A 16919-nucleotide genomic window follows, 5' to 3' on the forward strand; every position below is an offset into this window, starting at 1 on the left:
ATTGAGTCTTCACCATTGTTTCTGATACACGGCCTTTTTCTTTTCTTTTCTTTCTTTTTTTTTTTTTTTTAACCTTCGGAAGCAACTCCTCAGACATCTGGCTTTTATCTTGCATTTTGCAATCATTGTTTCCTAATAAAAGAGAAATTTCTTGCAGGTGTTTCCAGTCACCATTACCTTTCAACTACTTGTGAGTACTTTCAGAAGCTTTCCAACTTTTTTTTTTTTTTTTTTTTTTTTTTTTTTTTAGATTAAAAGCAACAGAGAGAGGAGAGAGAGAATCTTCTATCCCTAATTCACTGCCCAGGTGCCCACAACCGCTGGAGCTGGGCCAGCTCCCGTAGGACAGCAGGGACCCAAGTATTGGGCTATCACCAGCTGTCTTCTCGGGGAAGGTGTTAGTAAAAAGCTGGCTTGGAAGCAAAGGAGCTGGGACTCAACCGGCCACTCAGGCTCAGGCGTTGCCAGCAGTGGCTTAACCCCTACACCGAGCACTGGCCCCAACTTCCCAACTTTGACCTTGTCTAGTGGCGGTGGAATATGTTATTAGAAATAGTCATCGACAGCCTGTCTTTCTAATGTTCAGTCCTGTTTTTCTGCTTCAGAAATAAAAAGAAGATCGGCCTACTTTGGGAGGTTTTAGAGGTTCATGGCAGTATAGTTCCATAGCAGATCTCTCAAAACCTCTTTGCCATAATAAAATACCTTGACTTTCCTAAGCTGCGATGACCAGCACTCTATTTTTAGTATGTCACTTTAAACCGGAAAGCAAAAGCAACTCAAAGCAGTTCACCCCACCCAGTCCAATTTTAATCATGTTACACAGCAGTCCTTAGGTAACCAACACTAGGGAGAAAAAATTCATAGGGAGAAAAAATTCATCTCTTTTTTGTTTTCGTTGTTTTTTGTTTTTATTTGAGAGACAGAGAGAGAGGTCTTCCATCCACTGGTTCACTCCCCAGATGGCCGCAGCGGCCGGAGCTGGGCCAATCTGAAGCCTGGATTCAGGAACTTCTTCTGGATCTCCCATGTGGGTATGCGGCCCCATGCACTTAGGCCATCTTCTGCTGCTTTCCCAGGCCATTAGCAGAGAGCTGGGTTGGAAGAGCAGCAGCTGGGACACAAATCGGCGTCCACTTGTGATGCCATCACCGCACTAAAGACATCTCTTTACAAGTTGCAGTTAGCTTGTATCAGAGGGACTGGGCTGTGTGTTCTTAAACAGCTCTGAGCCTTCTGCATGGTATGCAAATAACTCCTGAGTCTGGAAGCCAGTGTTTGATACTTACCCTGCTCAAAATCTAAATATTCACTGATGGTGTTTAGCTGCTGTATATACCCTACAGCATTCTACCCCAGTCCACCCACGATCTTTAAACAGCTGTGTTGCCTAGCGGAATGGTCTCACTGCTACCTGAAGCCCCTTGGATCTCAAATCTTACAGGAATAGGACATATAGAACTGTAAATAATGTTAGGAACCACAAATCTAAAAACCAAAGGATCCTTCGGGAGACTAAATTATGGTTTGGTTCAATCGTCAGCGAATGATAATCTCATCAGTGGAGCAGTCTGCCACGTGGTACCCAATGATTCGGGTACCAGATCCCACAGTCGTAAGGGTTACCAGCACACGGGGGATGTCAGCAAAGATCCGATTCCCCTGTCCCCCATATTACATTCAGCTTTCAAGCAACTGTCAGAAATGAGTGCAGATTAATGAATTGTGTCTGTGTGTGCGCGCATACGTGTATCAAAAATCCTCTTTCAAAGGGAGAACAGCACATCTGGCTATGCAAGTATTCATCATCAAAGCTTGTCAGTCATGTTCTTTGCAAATTAATAAATCATGTCATCATTAAAATTAAATTATTTCAATGCCTGGTTTCTTAATCAGCATTTCCAAGGACTTAGCATTTGGCTCCTTTATTACATGTGGCTCTAAACTAAGTGATTATAATTACTGAAGTTTCATTTCCTGTGATGGCAGTCAGTGAAGCTGACTGCATGAACATACTCCTTTCACAAAGGCCAGACATCTCTAATCATTTCCCAGAATCTAATGTCATTACATAGGAGTTGCATTCCAGCAACTAAATAGAGTGGGTGGAAGGAATAGAGGTAGATTTTTGGAGGGGTGGGGTTGGGCCTTTGGGGTGTAATAAATTACCGCCATGAGGGAAATATCCTTGTTTTACAGATAAAGAAACTGAGGCACAGAGGAGCTGCCTAACTTGTCTGCTGGGGTTTGAAGCCATGGACTCCTGATACTGCCCTATGCTACCTCTGGAACCTCAGTCATGAGTCTCTTTGCCCTGTGTTTGCCTGCTCCGTGTAGATCCCTGTATACTAAATGCCATCAGTAAGTCTTGAATGTGTCTTCTTACCTCTTTGTGTCTTTCTGAATTCACGTCCTGTTTCTTAAGAGCCTATGACCTGCTCTGTGGTAACAGTGAGACGATGAAACCCAGAAAATCAGTAGCAAAACAGGATTCTGAAACAGTTCTGGTTCCTAAATGTTCACATCAGAATGTACCCAACTTTGAAGTCAATCAACAATGAAAAACCCGAGGGACCCTTACTCCGCTGTTTGGTGTACTTTATGACGAGTGTGGCTAAGAGCTAATTGGAGATCTCTTGCTTCTGTACACATCAGCTTTGCTTGCTAATGCTTGGGGGTAAAAATGTTGCCAAACTAAAAACAAGGAACTAAGTCTGAGGACAAGGAACTGGGCCCAATCTCAGGCAGGTTTCACAGACGCCCTTCCCAGATGTTCCACGAGATTAACAGGCAGAACATTCCGTGGGTATTCCAAGAAAATAGCCCCCTTACCCCCACCAGGGGCAGCCATTCCCCATCTAAAAGGACCCAATGAGTACCCATGGTAACCTTTAAACTAGCCAATCAAGCCAACCCCACGAAATATGTTACTCCTGTGGTTTTTGCCTTTAAAAGATGCTTGTAACTGCTGCTTGGGGCTTCTCTTCACCTCTGGTGACAGGGAGCCCATTTGCGCAAACGCCTAATAAAAATCCTCTTGCTTTTGCATCTACCGGTCTGGAGTTTGGGTCTTTGGGTGACCACCCAAGTGCATTGGAATCCCAAACTTGGGGTCCATCAAACAATAACCAACAGACAGTACAGAAACTTAGGTAATTAAATCACAAAACCTTTATCAACAGTTGGCTTAAGGAGCTGTAATCTACAGACTTGGACGTATGTGTTAACCATGTTTTAAGTTTCTCAGCTCTGCCCCAGAAAGCATTTAAATTATGTTATCTACCTGAATAAATGCCATCGCTGAATTACACGCGGCTAATAAACCTTCAACCGTTATACAAGAATCGTTACAGATCTCATTTTCAGTGGCTCGGTAGCTTCGGCACAAATCGGAGTGACGTGCGTTACCTGGTGATATCCGACGTTCAAACCGGAATCAGTGGTCCACTACTGCTCAAGTGATGCTTCTGGAAGACATTCGTCTCTGCAGATGTGTTTGCAAATGTGATTGTGTCATAAAGGGAAACTCGTGCTTTATAGAAATGCGATTTGGATTTTGTTTAACTGGATGCAGTGGAAACCCGAGGGTTTCTTCTTCACAGGAGACACAGGCAGATTGGGGTCGCAGCAGCTCCCAAAGGAAGTCTTCAAGGAAAACAAGTGGAAGCTGCTAGGACATGCCTCGCACGTGCAGAAGCCCCCAGGTATGCCCGCCAGTGCCAGAGGTGTGGGCACATGGCTCTCGCTTTGTTTCTGTCTTCCAGCTCTCAAGTTCTTGGCCTTCCAGGATCCTATCCCAGAATCCTGCAGGCCAAGATTATGGAAGATGTACTTGGAGGAGAGATGAGACGGGGAAATGGGGCTGAATTACCAGCAAGCAATACAGCAGAGTCTGCCCCCTGTGGCTGGACTGCTGCAGGTTTAACTTCCAAACAAGCAGAGCAGCAAAGGACGCTTCTGCCCAATATGATGTGACCATCTCTCATACGCCTGACCTCAAGGGAGGAAATTGTTGCCACTAGCAAGATCAACTTGCTAAATATTAATCTACTCGCCTCTTCACAATGCAAGGAGGAAAATCCCCAGTTACTGTGGTCCTGTCAGCGGCTCTCGTTGGCATTTATACTGTTCTTACTGCACTGTGCATCCTCCATCCGGCCTCGCCGGTCACGTGTCTCCACCTTGTGGAATGATGCCCACTTGCCTTTCTCAATGGTCCGACCTGTTCCGGTCTGCATCGGTGGTGTTGTCTTAGCGAACTTTTCCCTCTGGGACAGGAAGTACTAGCAGAGGCCCCCAGGGCCCTTGGTTCCCCTCGATGCCTGGAGTTGATTTCCCCCGGCCACAGTAGTGGCCTCTGCTTTGCTTGAGTGGCCCGAGAAGGCAAATGTGACCCCACGGCCCCCACGACACCCGCTCTCAACCGAACGTTGGTTGTATTCCTTGGTGACAACACTTCCCGCTTGAGAACGGACACTTAAATTTGTAGGAACAAGAAAGAAAACACTTTACAAGTGGGTTATTAGCAGTCAGAGTAAGAAGCTTGTACCCAAGGGAGAAAAGCCTCCTGTGTTGGCGGCGGTTCAAGCAGGGATGTCCTGTGTCTTGTAGGAAACCAGGTTTTCATGGACCATTTGATCAGCCCACACCGAGGTTGGCCTGAACCAGTCACACCGGGAAATGTCAACTGACCAAGAACCCCCTACCCCAACCCTGCTCTGGCTCCCACAGAAGCCATGAAGTCTGCAGTTTGCCACTGGCTTTAAACAGCTTGAGTGGCATGCAGAGATGTGGCCTCTCACCTCCTGTGTCTGGGAGGTCTTCCTCAAACATGGCTTTCACACTTGCAAATGGAACCCTCGGACATCTGCCGCTTTTCTGCTGTGAATCCCAGAAAGATCCAGGTTTTTTTTTTTCTTTCTCTTTTGAAGGCTCCCCAGCTCACCCCCTCTTTTCCTTTGGTGAGCTTATTTTAAATGTGTTAAATCTCGGAAAATATGTCATCAAAAATGAGAAAAACAGGTGGGGAAGAAAGAGATGAAAACACTCTTTGACAGTTCACTTCTGTCATGCAGCTGTCAGAGCTGCAGATTTGAATTGTGTTACCTCCCTCGCCAAAGCTAATTAATTCTCTTTTTTAAAAAAAAAAAAAGCCACATCTCCTTCCTTCAATCAGTGTCAACAGCCAATTACAATCTTTCATCACCCAAAGTGTAATAACGCAAATGTTATTCAGGAAGAAAACAGTTGGACTGACAAGATTAGCAATTCACGGCTTCTTTCTTAATCTTGTAATCACACAGTAGGCAGCAGTTTACAATCGTACACACCCAAGTTTGCTAGGAAATTATCCAGGAAAGGCCAAGAGTCAATCCCCCATCCTGCTGTGTCGCCGCGTGGCACACAAGCAAGTGCCCGTCTTCCTGTAGGAGGCGTGGGATGAATTAAGATGGCCTCCTGATGGCGCGTTCCCTTCATCCATTAGCCACTGCCCAAGGTGGTTAATTATGTAAAGAGGAGCTCACTTGGCGGAATGCATAACTGAGAGTGGCATTCAAGGGCAACAGAGACAGCTGACAGTGACAGACGGGGTTTCACCAACGCGAAGATTAACACTTCGCTGACATATGTTCGAAGACAAAAGGCTTCTTGCCAGCTGGGGGTCAAGTATTTGCTGCTATCGTCTGGAAATTTGTCCCTAAAGTCATCGAGGAGCCCAACTCTGCTCTTGGTATTCAGGACCCACACTCCCACTACCCAGAGGGTCATGAGGATGGATTTTGGATCACAAACTGGACTGTGACAGGAATGGCACATGTAAGTGGTATTAAAAAAAAAAAAATTGAAAGGGCTGATGGATAGCCTCATTCTGCCAGGCCTGTGAGGCTCTCAAACTCCCCAGCTCCATCTTTGTCATCCACCTGGAGTTGCATAAAAACCCAGGAGGCATCTGTGAGGTGCAGGAAGTGAATGATGAGTTGTGAATGTTGTGCCCATTCTTGGTTCCTGGGGTCCCCAAAGCCGGAGGACCCTGCAGTTCCGGTGCCTTCTCCTTGGAATCATTGTCTGGGCTTCTCTGGCCGTGGGACTCCTAGTCTTCCTCTGGGTTTGAATGTGTGGCTCATCCAAGGGGAGGGAACACTAAAGGCCTGGAGTGGGAGAATTAAAACCAGGCGGAGGGTCTTTCATGAAGAAAAGGAACAGAAAGGCAGAGGCAGATTCCTAGTCAGTGAAACACTGCAATATAGGTCTTGTGGAAGAAAGAATGAGGGTGAGGTTTAGAACTTAGCATCCCCTGGACTCCCCTGCGCTCCTGACATCCAAGAGCACCCACTACCACTGCCAACACCTCCAGCAACAAGAGCACTCAGCTTGGGCCCTGAGTGGCCGCTTGTCTCTGATGCTTCGTCCATGCCCATTTCTTAAAATAAAATAATAAAATAAAATAATTTGAAAGGCAGAGTTACAAGGAGAGACAGAGAGAGGCAGAGATCTTCTTCTGCTAGTTCACTCCCTAAATGCCACAACTCCCAGTGCTGGGCCAGACCAAAGCCAAGTGCCTGGAACTCCATCCAGCTCTTCTGAGTGGCTGCAGAGGCTCAAGGACTTAGGCCATCTGCTGCCTTCCCAGGTGCATTAGCAGGGAGCTGGATCAGAAGTGGAGCAGCTGCGGCACAAACTGGCACTCTTATGGGAAGCCAGTGTTGCAGGTGGTGGCTTAACCTACTGCGCCACCATGCTGGCTCCTGGAATACTTGAAAGGCAGAATTACAGAGGCAGAGAGAGGGAGGGAGAGAGAGAGAGAGAGGTCTTTCATTTGCTGGTTCACTCCCCAGTTGGACGCAACAGCTGGAGCTGTGCCGATTCATACCCAGGAGCCAGGAGCTTCTTCTGGGTCTCCCACATGGGTGCAGGGGCCCAAGGACCTGGGCCATCTTCTACTGCTTTCCCAGGCCACAGCAGAGAGCTGGATCAGAAGTGGAGCAGCTGGTCTCGAACCAGTGCCCAAATGGGATGCTGGCACTGCAGACAGCAGCTTTACCTGCTACACCACAGCAGCAGCTCTCTATGTTCTTTTTGATTCACGTAATACTGTTTCTTGTTTGCTTTGCAAATACAAGTTTTAATAACTCACGGTGGTCTATTGTTCCATAATTGTTGAAATAAGTGTATTATTGTTGAACATTTAAAATTTAAAATTTACAAACTTACTTTATTATAAATAATACTGATCTTGTGAATATCTTTGTATAAAATCTATATGGCTTGGTCAGGTTTCTTTCTCAGTATACTCCCTGGAAGTGGATAGAGTGTGACTTTAAGTTTCTAAAATACAGGATCGGCCGGCGCCGCAGCTCAATAGGCTAGTCCTCCACCTTGCAGCGCCGGCACACTGGGTTCTAGTCCCAGTCAGGGCGCTGGATCCTGTCCCGGTTGCCCCTCTTCCAGGCCAGCTCTCTGCTGTGGCCCGGGAGTACAGTGGAGGATGGCCCAAGTGCTTGGGCCCTGCACCCCATGGGAGACCAGGAGAAGCACCTGGCTCCTGGCTTCGGATCGGCGCAGCGCTGGCCGCGGTGGCCATTGGAGGGTGAACCAACGATAAAGGAAGACCTTTCTCTCTGTCTCTCTCTCCCACTGTCCACTCTGCCTGTCAAAAAAAAAAATTTAAAAATAAATAAAATACATGTGACCAAAACTGTACTCTCACTTCATTGGTCAGGAATGTATTGGGTTAGCGGCATTGAGCCAGGAAGGCGCTGGGCACTAGGAGTCCACCGCTGAACAAAATCCACAGGGCCCGTGTTCTTAGAGAACTGACCTCTGAGTGTCTAGATCCAACCTGAGAACAGAAGCTTTGCAGGTTTAATGCTAAATTCCATGCTGAATTAAGAGCTTTGGGGAAGGAAAATGTAAGGACAGAAAAGAATGCTTGACTCTCAGGAGTCCATCTATGCAAATAATTTCAACAAACAAATGGTATTAAAATTTGCCAAGCATTAGAGCAGCTGTCAAATTACCCATAAATTATGCATTGTGTCCCATTAGTTAAGGTTATGGAGGAATATTAGAAATTGGATTAATTCCAAACGGTGCACAAAGGGAGAAATAAAAAAAATCATTTTACTTCTCAATTTAAAAATGAACAAGAGTAATTCACATGCCAAAGAGGTTAACCATTTATTTTTTCACAAAACTATCTAGGAATAATTGCCAAAAAATGCTAGGGATGGGGAAATTTAAGAGGAAGAATGAGTCTGTTGGGAATTCCATCATGTGATGGGCTGAGCTGACATGTGTGGGTCCTTTGTCTGTCCCAAATCCACAGATATTCTAGGGAAAAGTGTAACAAGGAAGGGAGGGAAAGAGGGAGAATAAAAAAGGAAAGGAGGAGAAAATTCAGCCACAATCTAGGAGAACACATTTTATACATCTAAGTGATAGACACGAATATCCAGCATTTATAAAGAACTTCTGAAATCAATAAAGAAAAGAACAAAAATAATTCACAGGGGCCGGTGCTGTGGTTCACTTGGTCAATCCTCCGCCTGCGGCGCTGGCATCCCATATGGGCACTGGGTTCTAGTCCCGGCTGCTCCTCTTCCAGTCCAGCTCTCTGCTGTGGCCCGGGAGTGCAGTGGAGGATGGCCCAGGTCCTTCGGCCCTGCACCCGCATGGGAGACCAGGAGGAAGCACCTGGCTCCTGGCTTCAGATTGGTGCAGCGCCGGCTGTAGTGGCCATTTGGGGAGTGAACCAACGGAAGGAAGACCTTTCTCTCTCTCTCTCACACTGTCTATAACTCTACCTGCTAAAAAAATAATAATTCACAGGATAGAAAACACCAAGTGGGCACGAAACACTCAAGAGTGGTCAGTCTTATCAGTGAGAGGTGCATCCTAACCCCAGGGAGCTGCATCATATTCATCAGATCTGCTGAAATTGAAAAGTCAGAAAACAGCAAGCGTAGAGGAGGGCCGTATCGACGTGAACTTTTTATGTACTATTATGGAGTGCAAATTAGTTCAGCAAACTTGAAAAACAATTTGATGTCAGAAATTCCATGCCTGGCTATAGCCACAGACACACTCCTGAATGTGTGCACCAGCAGACATGAACACACTGTTCATAATAGAACTGATTTCTCTGCAAAAAACTGAAAAGACCAAAATTATCACTGACAACAGACTGGAAAATGGAAAAGCAATGAATAAGCTATAGCCTTAACCATCAACAGAGATGAATCTCAAAAACACACCACTGATGTAAAAAGTCAGTCTCAGAAAACAAGAGAGAGAATGATAGCATTTTTAAAAGATTTATTTATTTGAAAGTCAGAGTTACACAGAGAGAGGAGAGGCAGAGAGAGAGAGAGAGAGAGAGAGAGGAGAGAGGTTGTCTATCCGCAGTTCACTCCCCAGATGTCTGCAACGGCTGGAGCTGCGCTGATCAGAAGCCAGGAGCCAGGAGCTTCTTCTGGGTCTCCCACGTGGGTGCAGGGGCCCAAGAACTTGGGCCATCTTCTACTGCTTTCCCAGGCCATAGTAGAGAGCTGGATTGGAAGTGGAGCAGCTGGGTCTCGAACTGGTGCCCATATAGGATGCTGGCACTGCAGGTGGTGGCTTTATCTGCTAGGCCACAGTGCCGCCCTGATAGCATTTTCATAATGCCACAAAACACCACCGCCGCCAATATTTCCTATCTAAGAAGCACAAGGCCATGGCAATCTGGAAATCCAGAATTGGCTTTCTAGGTCCTGCCTTTTTATACCCAGAACCACACAAGTTAACAAGATACTATGTAAAATAAACATGAGATGGTGGAAAGTGCTCTGAACACAAATAAAGCAGGGAAAGGGGGTGAAATGAGGTGGGGACGGGGGTTTCAGACAGAATTTAAACAGGAGGATCAGGGCCGGCACGCAGCTCACTAGGCTAATCCTCCGCCTGTGGCGCCGGCATCCTGGGTTCTGGTCCCAGTTGGGGCACCAGTTCTGTCCCGGTTGCTCCTCTTCCAGTCCAGGTCTGTGCTGTGGCCCAGGAGTGCAGTGGAGGGTGGCCCAAGTACTTGGGCCCTGCCCCCACATGGGAGACCAGGAGCAGGCACCTGGCTCCTGGCTTCTGATCAGCACGGTGCGTCGGCCGTAGTGGCCATTTGGGGGAAGGAAGACCTTTCTCTGTCTCTCTCTCTCACTGTCTAACTCTGCCTGTCAAAAAAAAAAAAAAAAAAAAAAAAAAAGGAGGATCAGTGAAGACCTGAGACGCTGGCATGTGAGCAAAGGGCCCTGAGAAGCAGAGAGTGAGTCCTGTTATCTGTCGAAGAGCGTCCTGTGCAGAGAGACACAGGAAGTGTGGATACCCTCATCAGTAACTTACTGACAGTCACCTTATTGATGCTGATGCCATGGAAACAACCAGCATCCTCCTCTTATGCTCCCTCACTGCTCCTGTGTTTCTTGTTCCCTTCTTCAGGTATCTTTGTGAATGATATACAGTACTGATTAGATCTTAAAGGACCTGCCCTCAGAACAAGCACGTATAGTTGTTATTTTGGTAAATTTCATGGCCCTACAGGGCCGGCGCTGTGACGCAGCAGGTTAACACCCTGGCCTGAAGCACCAGCATCCCATATGGGCGCCAGTTCTAATCCCAGCTGCTCCTCTTCCCATCCAGCTCTCTGCTATGGCCTTGGAAAGCAGTAGAAGATGGCCCAAGTCCTTAGGCCCCTGCACCTACATGGGAGACCTGGAAGAAGCTCGTGGCTCCTGGCTTTGGATCAGTGCAGCTCCAGCCGTTGCGGCCATCTGGGGAGTGAACCAGTGGATGGAAAACCTCTCTCTCTGTCTCTACCTCTCTCTGTGTAACTCTTTCAAATAAATTAAATAAATCTTTAAAAAAAAATTTCGTGGCCCTAGAAAAATCTTTATTCTGCAGAACTCCTACTTACATATGGAACTTTGCTATACTTTACAGGTACTGTAATTTCAAGGAAAATAGATTTGATTTCTGTAGTTAAGCTCAATGACCCAGTACGTATAAAATTTGAATATTCTACAGTAGCGGTTGAGAATATTTTTGGCTTTTCAATTGGTAGGAAGTATAGTTTCTTATAGAAGTTTGAGAATTAGAGGCATGTATTAGGATAATAGAATTTTCAAGAGAATCTTATAAACTAGAGTGAAAATTAGATTTGGGGCATTAGTGTCTGGGATTCTAATTTAACATGCAATAGAATTCACCTCATCAAATTGCTAAACTAATCTCTCATGCCAACAACTCCTGGGTTAATAAATAAAAAAAAAAAAACGAAGCCTTTTCTGCATGTTAATAATATAAAGCTGCACACCTTTCGCCTTCTTAAACGCAAGCAAGTTGTGTGTGACCTTGCAGAGCCACTTAGATTGGGTGGCGGCCTCCTAATGAGCGGATCAGATCGCCCTCAGTTTTCATGGTCCTTATTCAACAAAACTTGCTGCTTGTGCTTTGCCAAGACAGGGATGCCCTGCTGAGCACGATAATGTGTGGATTTTGTCAAATTCTAAACAGCGCCCTCTGCTATCCAGAGCTTGGGCTATCCGGGCTGTGTTCTTTAGTCAAACACTTTAGGGAAGAGCTTTCACAGAGAACAGCTTTGTTTGTTTGTTTGTTTGTTTAAACATTTATTTACTTGAATGCAGAGTTAAAGAGAGACAGGAGGAGACAGAGATCTTCCATCCGCTGGTTGGCTCTCCAAATGGCTGCAATGGCCGGGGCTGGGCCAGGTCTAAGGCAGAAGCCAGGAGCTTCTTCCAGGTCTTCCACTTGAGTGCAGGGTCCCAAGCACTTGGGCCATCTTCTGTTGCTTTCCCAGGCATATTAGCTGGGAGCTGGACTGGAAATGAAGCAGTCTGGAACTAGCGCCCATCTGAGATGCCGGCACTGTCGGTGACGGTTTTACCCCCTCGCCATAGTGCTGGCCCCAAGGTGGCCCCTTTTTCAAAAAGTATGAAAACGCGAATGCAGTGTGTGTGTAGGTAGACACATACACAGATAGGCTTGCAGTGTGCCCCCCATCCATGCTGGGAGGAGAAGGCTTTGTTGAAGGGGCTTGGTGGAGCCTGGGAAGGTAACACTCGAGCGCCCTCATGCCTTCTCTCCCCGCTCAGCATCTGCACTGTGTGAACACATCTGAGCACAGGACGCAGAGTTGCTGCTAGTCCCCGACTTTCAGGTAAGGCCTTTTGCTTTTCCTCATTTCTCTTTTACGTGTTGGTATGTTTGTGTTGCTAAGGTGATAAATATTATAGATGTATATATTACACATGCAAGCATAAATGTATATGTCAGGTACAGATATGCGTACTATTGAGGTTTTTCTCTGTTGTATTAGTCTTGTTTTCTATTTATAGTCATCCTATTTTGTCTAAAAGTTGATTTTTTAGATTTATTACACATCTTCATGTAAAACTTTAAATACACTAATGTTGAGCTTTTAGTTTGGAATACTTCTTTTAACTTCTCAAAGGCTTTTGATTTAATAAGTCTACTTATTAGTTTCCTACACTGTGGTATTACTTTTTAGGTTGAGTTTTTATTTTACTAATTCAATCTTGATCTTTCTGCATTTACATCACGTTCTCAAATGTATTAATAGAAATGGGAAAACTGGCCGGCGCCGTGGCTTAACAGGCTAATCCTCCGCCTTGCGGTGCTGGCACACCGGGTTCTAGTCCCGGTCAGGGCGCCGGATTCTATCCCGGTTGCCCCTCTTCCAGGCCAGCTCTCTGCTATGGCCCGGGAGTGCAGTGGAGGATGGCCCAAGTGCTTGGGCCCTGCACCCGCATGGGAGACCAGGAGAAGCACCTGGCTCCTGGCTTCAGATCAGCGAGATGCGCCGGCCACATTGCGCGGGCCGCAGTGGCCATTGGAGGGTGAACCAATGGCAAAAAGGAAGACCTTTCTCTTTGTCTCTCTCTCTCACTATCCACTCTGCCTGTCAAAAAAAGAAAAGAAATGGGAAAACTGACTCCACCTGGCCCACATCTACACTAGAATTCATGCAAGACTGAAGGAAGCACTAAGAATAATTCTGCTGGTACAACAGCCACAGACTGGAACAGCCCCCGGCCAACCAGGTGTAACATCACCCAGGCCACAGGCCGATAAGTAGGGCCTCTCCTAGCCCAGCGCTCCCAGGGACCAGGAAACCTTGATGCCAGCTTTCCCTAACGGATCCTTGATATCTTCCAAACCAGTTTCGCCAAGCATAAACACAGCTAACGTTTATTGAGCATTTATCATTTGCCAAGCGGTTTAACTGGCCAGGTGTGGGGGGATGGGGTGTAAACGCCCCCTGGAGGTAGACACAGCCACTTCCCAAACTGGGATGGAGTAGCTGCTCAGTCTGCCGCTCCCCTGCTACCAGAAATCTCTTGTGTGCCCCAAGCCTGATGCTGACATCTTTCCCGTTGGCTTTTTTTTTTTTTGACAGGCAGAGTGGACAGTAAGAGAGAGAGACAGAGAGAAAGGTCTTCCTTTTTGCCGTTGGTTCACCCTCCAATGGCCGCTGCGGCCGGCACATTGCACCAATCCGAAGGCAGGAGCCAGGTGCTTCTCCTGGTCTCCCATGGGGTGCAGGGCCCAAGCACTTGGGCCATCCTCCACTGCACTCCCTGGCCACAGCAGAGAGCTGGCCTGGAAGAGGGGCAACCGGGACAGGATCGGTGCCCCGACCGGGACTAGAACCCGGTGTGCCGGCGCCGCAAGGCGGAGGATTAGCCTAGTGAGCTGCGGCGCCAGCCTCCCGTTGGCTTTGAGGCAGCCTTGCCAACAACGTGCCATCACAAAGCGGGGAAAGGCCATGGCAGGGAGCTCCGAGCAGTCCTGGATGACTCGCTGGGAACATATGCGGCCACAGGGAGGTGGCACGGGAGGGGACCCTGGCACGCTGTGGGCTTGCTCTCCACCTCCTTCTAATATGCAGATATCCTACGTACCTTAGGTTTGGCTCTTCTCTCTAGCAGGCAAAAGCCTTGCCGGGTATACGTAGTCCCTTGCTTCCTTTCCATCGTTTGGGGGGACCTGGAAAAGGTGGCTAATGCAAAGGTAAACACGGGTAGGGCGTTGCGTCTCAGAACAGGGGAGCACCCCTGGACAGGGGACAGCCACCTGACAGGCCCGTCACTGGGCCGCTGCGTCCGTCTCACGGTGCAGCACTGGAGCAGGAGCCTTCTGCCTCCACAGCCAGACCCTGGTTGTCCCCGAGGAGCAGCCGGCCTCTTACTATAATTATTGCTACCAAATTTATTGACCCTGAGACATTATAAACTGTTCTGTATGCCAGCATTCTGTATTCCACCAAGAAAGAAAAACAACGATGCCAGTTCAATTATGGCATGCCGTTCATTTTCAAATGCCCCCTGATTTTAGAGATATTAAAGTGTGCAAAATGTGCCTTTTAGAATCGCTAGGCTATGTTGTTTTCCTTGTGGTTCCCACCACCTGATTCTCTCCCGAGACCCGGCCCTCGGAGGCTGGGGAACTCTACGCCAGAGGGTGGCTTGCTGTTGTTCAGCCTGATGCCTTTCTCCCATCCGTCCCCCTCGCCTCCATTTCTGCGAAATGACAGTTCCATCAGTCCCTCCATGACTGAGGCTGACAGCTGAAGAAGCAGAGAACTGAGTAAAAGATTCCAAGTCAGATCCCTGGCAAATGGCGAGACCAGGATTCCAGGTCAGGAATTCTTAGCGCAGTGTCACACGGTTAACTACGAGATTGTGCTGCCTCCCTATGTGTTTGGACAGAACTCTCAAACATCTAATATATTTTTAAAGATTATTGATTTATTTAAAGGCAGAATTCCAGAGAGAGAGAGCGCGCTTCCATCAGATGGTTCACTCCCCCAATGACCACAATGATCAGGGCTGGTCCAGGCTGAAGCCAGGAGCCTGAAATTCCATCTGGGCCTCCCACGTGGGTGCAGGGGCCCAAACACTCAGGCCGTCCTCCACTGCTTTCCCAGCTGCATTAGCAGGGAGCTGGATTACAAGTGGAGCAGCCATGACCTGACCCAAACTGGCACTCACGTGGGATGCTGGCATTGCAGGTGGGGGCTTACCCTACTGTGCCACAACACCAGCCCCAGAGACTCATAAATAATTCCTTTAGGCTGGATGGGAGGCAGCAGGATGATTCTGTATTATGTCGTCTACATCGCAGATCAGCACAAGAAACAGCGTTGTCAAACCCAAGGCTGTGAATGCCTCCCGGGTGCGGAGACTGTGGCCCACGTAAGTCATACAGCGCCCCCTGTGGGGAAACGGGGACGGAAATGCTCTGAAGTCCTGCTCAAGAAATCTACGCCGGTCCTGGGCGGCCCCCTGCCTTTATGTTCCCCAGGAGGAATCTTGACACTGTGGCGGGCTCTTGCTGCTTTTCTGTAGCTACCAGGAAGTGTAATTGTGTGACTGTCGCTAAAATTCAGGCTCTCATTCGATATATTAACATCATCTTTTTTTTCTCTCCTTGCCCCGGTATCCGTACCTTTTCATGTTTTATCTGATTGAATTGAATCACCACTACAAGTGTCCTTGTACCTTTCTGGAATGGGATGGTATACAAATACATGCACACACACATACATCTTTTATGCACTCTTGACAATGTAGCGATTTCTAGAAATTGGAACCCGGGTGTAGAGGTTAAAACCCGACTGCCCATTCAGTGAGTTAGGAAAGATATTTCCCTTATAAAACCCAGGAAAATAATTCAACAACCACAAAAGTAACTGGCACCAGGAATAAAATCTGAAGCCAAGTCCGATCCATTTGCCACAGTGTTGGTGTTTCCAGCACAACATCCTGGGCGTAGCAGGAACACCAGAATTAAGGTTTAGACAAAATCCCAGGGTTGGTGCTGTGGTGCAGCGGTTAAGCCGCCGTCTGCAGCGCCGGCATCCCATGTGAGTCCCGCTGTTCCACTTCTGATCCACCTCCCTGCTGATGTGCCTGGGAAAGCAGCAGAGGGTGGCCCAAAATCTTGGACCCCTGCACCCAACGTGGGAGACTCGGAGGAGGCTCCTGGTGTCTGGCTTTGGACCCGCTTAGCTCTAGCCATTGAGGCCATTTGGGGAGTGAACCAGCAGAAGGAAGATCTCTGACTCTCCCTCTCTCTCTGTAATTCTGACGTTCAAATAAATAAATAAATAAAATCTTAAAACCAAAAGTCCAGCGGCCTCGCCCCTTGCCCCTCTGCTGCTGGAGTTCAGAAGCCCAGTGGATGTGTGCAGCCCAGGGAACTCTTTCCCCAGTGCTCCCTTCTGGCTCTTAGATTAATCGAAGAGTCTGCAATTAAAAGGTTAGATAAAATAACTGGCAGTAAACATTAAGGCCACTGGAAATTTCAGAAGAGTAAATAACATAACAGTGACTATAAAGCAAAGCTGTTTGTGAATATTTAATCACAAAAAAACCCTCCAAAAACAGAAACGAAAAACAAATGAGGGTGAGGTTCTACAGGCTGAATCTATAATTCCTGATAAAATTTATAATTGTGGGAATGTGAAAGACAGGGGAGAAACTTTTAAGAATTTAAATTCTGGCCCGCGCCACGGCTCTCTAGGCTAATCCTCCGCCCGTGGTGCCGGCACCCCGGGTCCTAGTCCCGGTCGGGGCACTGGATTCTGTCCCTGCCACTCCTCTTCCTGTCCAGCTCTCTGCTGTGGCCCGGGAGTGCAGTGGAGGATGGCCCAAGTGCTTGGGCCCTGCACCCCATGGGAGACCAGGAGAAGCACCTGGCTCCTGGCTTTGGATCAGCGCGGTGTGCCGGCCGCAGCGGCCATTGAGGGGTGAACCAATGGCAAAGGAAGACCTGTGTCTCTCTCTCTCACTGTCCACTCTGCCTGTCAAAAAAAAAAAAAAAAAGAATTTAAATTCTATGAAGTTCAT

This window comes from Lepus europaeus, chromosome 1 (genome assembly GCF_033115175.1).
Source record: "Lepus europaeus isolate LE1 chromosome 1, mLepTim1.pri, whole genome shotgun sequence".
In the NCBI taxonomy this organism is placed as follows: Eukaryota; Metazoa; Chordata; class Mammalia; order Lagomorpha; family Leporidae; genus Lepus; species Lepus europaeus.